Source organism: Malus sylvestris, chromosome 3, assembly GCF_916048215.2.
Source record: "Malus sylvestris chromosome 3, drMalSylv7.2, whole genome shotgun sequence".
NCBI classification, from domain to species: domain Eukaryota; kingdom Viridiplantae; phylum Streptophyta; class Magnoliopsida; order Rosales; family Rosaceae; genus Malus; species Malus sylvestris.
In genome coordinates this window covers 31,005,614-31,012,856 of record NC_062262.1, presented here as the reverse complement: position 1 = coordinate 31,012,856, position 7,243 = coordinate 31,005,614, and the positions used below count along the sequence as shown (strand labels likewise).

Sequence of the window (7,243 nt, the reverse complement as noted above, 5' to 3'; positions counted from 1 at the left end):
CTCGCTTGAAAACTAGAAATGCTTCACCCGAAGTGTTTTCTGCGTTTAAACCACCCCAATGTTCATCAATTAACCTAATCTAACCTAAAACAACAACTAAAGAGGTCTAAGGTGCTTACCATGGTCGAAGATTCAAGAAACTCACCGGAGGAGGAGGTGTACAATGGCCACCCACGATGCCACGAGACACGGGGAGCTTGCGTGGTTCTCATTTGCTCCAGATTTCGTGGAGCTCACGGGGAGAGAAGAATGGTGGTCGTGTGGTTCTCATGGAGGGGAGGAGAGAGTTGCAGAGAGAGTTGCAGAGAGAGTTTGTTCACCAGGGGGAATAGAAGAAAGAAGAATGAGTGAGAGAGAAAGAAGAGTGGGCCGGGGACAACATCCAAAGGTGGGCCCCTTAGGCACACCTATTAAGGCCCTAAAACAATACTTTAAACCAAATGAAATCTGACCAAAGTGAAAATACGTAAATACCCTCTTCGTTCCGATAAAATCAGGACGGGTTGTTACATTAAATGTCCCCGGTGGACTTGCTCCAACTTTTTCATAAGACGGAATCCCTGAACTCATTTGTATTAATCAAGATGCTGCTGATATGCCACAGTACAAAACAGTCACATATATAGACCAGATACCATTGAGAAAGATGCAGGGTTTACTTCACAAATCAACCACATAAATCACATGCACGCTGGCCACTACTGCAATTATAATTGGTGACATAGCACTAAATCTATTCATTATTTCTCTCATTGAAAATTTGCAGTTGCATGTAAAGATTCTAGACATTATCATTAATTCCTCCCTTCTTCCACCTATTGCTTCAATTAAAGTACAAATTGCATAAATAAATAATAAAAACATCCACAAACAAGAGAACCAAATTACAAAATATACGAAACGGGATCGAAAAAGGAACCGAATGATTCCGGATCAAAAGCCTCTCTAGATACAAATTGTTGTTGAGGAATGAGCATTGCAGTGAATTTTTACAGAAATAGGACAACAGAAACTAGAAGCAACACTTGATGTTTGGGAACATGCATAAAGAAGATGGTTGGATTAGTGGGATAATATATATGACAGAAGTTGAATTAGAATACAAAAGCTTAAACCCTAAACCTAAGAAGGAGGGTTTAAAGGTTATTTCAACACCAACAAAATTGATTTATAGTGGTATATGATCTTCGGAATTAACACTTAACAGTCGAACAACACGAAAGGGATAGAATCTCATATAATATTGCAGAATATCAAATGGTTGTTAATATGGTGAAATTTCAATGTAAAATTTAGGGAAAATAGGTCAAAAAATAAACACAAATCAAAGTATGGTCCCGGCGGGGCTCGAACCCGCGACCTTCGGCTCATAAGACCAACGCTCTAACCAACTGAGCTACGGGACCTGCTTATTGTAATGGACTCATTTACATTATTAATCTAATGTGAAAAATAGTTATACGGTTGAAACTTCTAATTATTACAGTTATTCTCTTAGTTTGTGTAATCTAAACCTGTTCATCTAATTCGTAAATGGGTTTTGTATGGACTAGAGTCCAAAAAAAAAAAAAAATAGTAATTAAGGACCGACATCCTTATTGGCAGTTGGAATTCTTAATTATTGTAGCATTAGTCATCCTTTTTTTTTTTTTTAAGAAGAAACGATAACAATTTTATTTATATAAAAAAAAAGGCATACAAACCTTAAAGAGGATATCCTAGATTATATCCGGAGGTTCCTCAAACCAATGAAAATTAGAAGCAAAAACTAATGCCAACTTGGCCAATCTATGAGCTCACCATTGGCGGAACGAGGAATATGGCAGATTTTAGAGGAACCAAAACCTTGCAGACTCTCCTGGACGTCACCAGCAAATCCATAGAGGAAGACCCCCTCCTCACGCTCCCAACTCACTGAACGACTTGCAAAGCATCGCTTTCTAGGAGAATACTCTGAAAGTTCCGTTGCATCGCCCAAAAAATGCCTTCTCAGGCAGCAAGCAGTTTAACCGTATAGGGGTTATTGACATGATATATTCGGCAAAAGAAACCTCCAACATAGCTACCAGCTTTGTCACGGAATATCACACCAACCCCCCTCCATTTTAGAAGTAGCACAAAAAGCACCATCAACATTGATTTTAATCCATCCAGTGGAAGGAGGAGACCAACGGGAAATCAAGTGCAAAGACTAAGGTTAGGATGCAGGTTGGGCTTTGGTGAAGGCGTCCAGTTGAAGACTCGCAAAGTAACTAACAAAGGCCAGATTCGCGAGCTTACCATCCCATAACAAGGCGTTCTTGGCGTGCCAGATTGAATGAATAAGCATCAAGAACAAGTTACAGAGAGTAGGAGAAAGAGAGCCAATAGACGTAGAAAACCAATCCCAAAATGAAGAGTATGCCGTAGGTCTCTAACCCAAATTCATGTTGGAGGAGAAGAACACTGCTCGGGCAAATGGACAAGCACTAAACACATGTAGCATCGACTCCGAAGAGGAACTACACAAAACACAAATATTGTCAACCGCCACCTTTTTTTTCTCCAAGTTCGAATGAGGAGGAAGGACATTGAGACAAGCCTTCCAAGCACAGATTTTGACCTTACTGAGGCTCTCCAGAGTTTGTTCCAGGTAGAGGTACCAATTGTGCTTTGATTGGATGGGGAAGCAAGATCACACAAAGAGATGACAACCTTATAAGAACTTTTGACATACAACAGCCCATTAGAATCATAATGCCACATCAGGTAATCTAGAGGCAATCTGCGACTTAACAGGATTGAGAGAATCAAGGATGCCTCGCAAGGAGGAAATAAAGAACTAATGAGATCAATGTTCCAAGAGGCCGACTCTCAGATAATCAAAGTCATTAGTCACCCATTTGGACGTTTATTCACTTGATTCATACTATAGAACGATCTATTTCAAAATTCCATTCTATGTATACGATAACTTAGGAGGACTTACCAACTCTAGCCAAGTTGGGTGAATAATGCGTTATGAAATTGCCAAGGAAAATAGAGGGGCTTAACCTTGTAGCACGTGTTTGTAGCTAGACTAAACATTAAAGTAATTTGTCGTATAAGCAGTTGAATTCAGTGCTAGACTCATCACAAGGTACACCCTGCCCACAATGGGTAGGTAGCTAACAAACATTTGATATTGAAAACAAAGAAAAATAGACGAAGTTGATTCAAAATAGTATGATAGATGATGCTTTACCATAGTAGCACAAGGCAATCATATATGTACACTCTAATATGGATTTGATCTCTATCGCTTTCTTTCTCTCGTGACGACTAACTATATAACCTATTAACGTTATCGATCTACTAAAAAAATAGTATGAGTCAAGTGATGAATTGCCCTAGTGGTTAGGGTCTTTCTCTTTAACTTATTGTGTCCCGAGTTCAAATTCACCCCTCCTCTTAATATAGATTAGTGTAAAATATCGCTTGTAATTTTTTTATCAAAATAATAAAATGTTTACACCATTTTCAAGATGGGACCAAACCATTCCGGAGACCCTATCATCCATCCATGCAAACCGCTAACACGATTATCAAAAGAAGCCACAGAGTGAACCACTTTATTACAATTTTGCGAGCATAAGAACTGCTCAATGGACTCTAATTGCTTGGCCATCTTCACAATCCCATCAATAGTAGCATACTAGCAAGTATGCCCGCGCGTTGCTGCGGGTTTTAAAGCAATATAAAACATGTAAAACGATACATACATACATACATACATACATATATATAATGAGGAACAAAATAGGTGTCCAAGAATGAGGTACTATTTACATAGATATGAAAATTCATTTTCAACCTTATTTACAATGAGGAACAGAATAGTCCAAGGGTGGAGTAATATTACATACATGAGTAACAAAATAGGTGTCTAAGGGTAGGGTTCTGCATTTCTTCTCACATGTAAGTTTTCTTTTGTCTATTACATTACAGATTGGGAAATTGGAAGTTGTTAATGTAAATAAATGAGAGTCTTAGTGTAAATGAGAGGACAAAATACAGGTGTGGTTTGAATTACAGATAAAAACAATGAAAATAAGTTGAAGAGTACTGCCTTATTTAAGACAAAAGGTCCTAAACTTTAAATCCTATATGAATCAAGTTTCTGAAACCATTCATATTCAAACCAATCAATTCAATCATGCTCAAACCAATTATGTGTAATACGTAAGGAAAAGTTAAAAATTATATTTGACACGTATAAATTAGCTCTGTTTATATAGAGTTTTTATGTGAGTTAGAAATATCCATTTAGTCGTTTCTTAGAAAAAAAATGCCCCCAATTCCTCACTCTTACACCTTAAATCTTATGTTTGTACTCCTAAATTGTACAGAACAAAAAAAAAAGATCAAACCTACCTACAAAAAATGTTATAAACTCAACAGTTGATATTTCTTTGTTCACACTATTTACCATGACAAAGTTACGAAACTTGAACAAAGGAATAGTACATGCTGTGAAAAGGCTACAAAACTTGTAATAGTAGAAAAATTAACTTGTTTCATCAACTAAAGGATTTACTACTTAAACATAGTTTGTTGTAACATGCACATGGACAAACTCAAAAGAAAATTCCAAGTAAAAACCTAAAAAATTTTGTACAATCCAGCGCAAGCAATGAAGAGAGTTAATAATGTAGGACATAAATATATGAAAAAATAATTAGGAAAGATTTTTAATTTTGGTGTTTTGGTAGAAGAAAAAGGAAAAAGATTTGAGGAAAGGTCTGACGTTTCTAAACGTATTGGGGAAAATAAACAAAGACAAACAAAGAAATACACATACGGTTCAGAGTTGTATAGGATAAAAATTAGCAAAAATTGATGAGTAGATACCTTAGCTGATGATAAGCAGAGTAACCTTGGGAGTCGATTTAATACGAAAGCTACAGTTTGCAGAAGTCACTAAAGTCAAATCCTTACTTGATGTTTGAAGTGGGAAGTACATGAAAAATGAAACAAAAATTTGATTAGTATTAAATGGTGAGAAAAAACCCATAGAGACATAATTACAGAACCAAAAAGAAGACAAAAAAAAAAGGCTGAGAATTAAAAGTCACCATGTAGGAAAAATAATAAGCAGCCATAGATAGTATCAAGGATGTAAAAAGTCTAGAGACGCTACCTCCTCCACAGGTGGTGACATTCAACCCGTTTGAAGTGTATAGAAGGGGTAAATAAGTAAATTCAATGTGCAACACACGTTAAAAACCTTAGAATGAGTGGCAAATAAAGGGCAAACTCGTCAAATCACTGTTAATAAACAGTGCTGGAGGAACTGAGTTTTGGTATATATAACTAGTAAGAGATGCCTGCGCGATGCTGCGGGATTAAAAACTGTATGAAATTTTGTGTATAGCACTATGTACATACAAAAATACTTGATCTGTATGTACATACTATTTTATGTGCAAAAGATTTGGTAGATAATCCTACTTACATACAAAAGAGAATGCTTGATGCATATGTATATGTATATAATATTTACATACAACAGATTTACGAAATTATCCTACTTACATACAAAAGATGGTCGAAAGATACTATGATAAAGAAATCTAGTCAACTATTTGAGTTTTAAGGGAATGGGATAAAGAGATCATGTTTAATAGGTCGTTTATAATTCAAAAAGTATAGAACTATGAAAGGGTATACATACTCTGTTTTGCAGCCATAAATATGGTTTCAGAGATAATTGGGGAATCTGATACATTTCTGGTTGGAGCCTTTGGAGTAAGAGTCGTGTCTGATATTTCCTTTGCTGCAACATCACTAATAAAAAGGTAAATAGAGGAAATGTTATTAAATATTGAGTAGTGTGGAATTTTGAACAATGAAAAACTATGAACTTGATATCAACGTTTGTGAGATGAATAAATTTGAGATGAAGATAATACATACTAGATTTTGGGACACATAAAAATGATTCCGGAATTGCTTAGGGTTGCTTTGATTTTCGGAGAAATGATAGGGGCACTGTCGAAATTTGAGTCATAAGCTGATACATTTTCTATGGAGCTTTTGTGTCGTCACTGAGATGTAAAACAAAGGATAATTAAAGACATTAGAGTAAGTCTACCCCTAAGGACTTTGTGCCAGCACTCAGCCCATTTATCCACTCCAGTGAACAGTAACAGACTCCAATGAACAGTAATAGGCCAATGCATCTCCACCCCTAAAAAAATGTGTTGCCACCCAATGAAAAAATGCGCTGGCACAAACGATCTCCACCCTTACAAAATGCGTTGGCACCCAACCCATTTAAAATATTTTTTATTTTTTTCTAAAAGAATAAAAAAATAAAATAGTTTTAATTTCGGATAGGATTTTTAACCAATCTCATCACGCCACGTGTCATTATCTGAACGTACTATTTTGTGAATAGATTTCCGCTAAGATTTTCCACCAATTCCGACACGCCACGTGTCACTTCTGTTTTGCAATAATTTAGCCAAGATTTCGATAAGATTTTCAACCAATCACATCATGCCACATGTCATTATCCGAACGTACTATTTTGTGGATAGATTTCCGATAGGATTTTCGACCAATCCCGACACGCCACGTGTCACTTCCGGGTTACAATAATTTAGCCAAGATTTCGATAAGATTTTCAACCAATCATGTAGTGCCACGTGGCATTGTCCAGAACCTCATCCTTTCTTTTTTTGTCCATATAAACCCTACATCCCTACATCCCTACATCCATCCTCACACCAAGCTTAATCTTTCTTTTTAGCTCAGAATCCTGGTTCATCGTTTTCAAATCTTGAGTTCTTATTACAATGTCTTCTTCAAGAATAGTGTATAAACAGTTGCAGGAGCAACAGAAAAGGTTGTTGGCACAACAGGCAGAATTGGCCAATCTCAAGGAAGGTGGAGGTGGAGATGAGGCTTTCTTCATGGAGGAGGATGAGGATGATCACCATAGAAGGCAGAAGGCCTCACATTCCCATCGTGTTATGGAAGCCGTGGGTCAGATAGCCAAACCAAGACGAGCTGCAAACCTCGATAGAAAAAGGAAAAAACGAGGTAAAGATCTATTGGAAGATTATTTTATTCCCAATAGCATATTCCCTGATCATATTTTTAGACGTCGTTTTAGAATGCAACGAAATTTGTTCGACAAAATTATGAGTGATATTTGCAACCATGATCCATACTTTGTGCAAAAAGATGATGCTTTTCATGTTCTAGGTCTTATTCCCGA

The 7,243-nt window shown here is 36.7% G+C and overlaps 1 non-coding gene across 1 annotated transcript; it reads right to left on the bottom strand.

The window, feature by feature from the left end:
- Window positions 1–1,332: 1,332 nt before the first annotated feature.
- On the bottom strand, window positions 1,333–1,406 carry TRNAI-UAU (transfer RNA isoleucine (anticodon UAU)). Its single transcript has one exon. It is a non-coding gene; the product is annotated as a tRNA-Ile (tRNA).
- Between the last annotated feature and the right edge of the window lie 5,837 nt (window positions 1,407–7,243).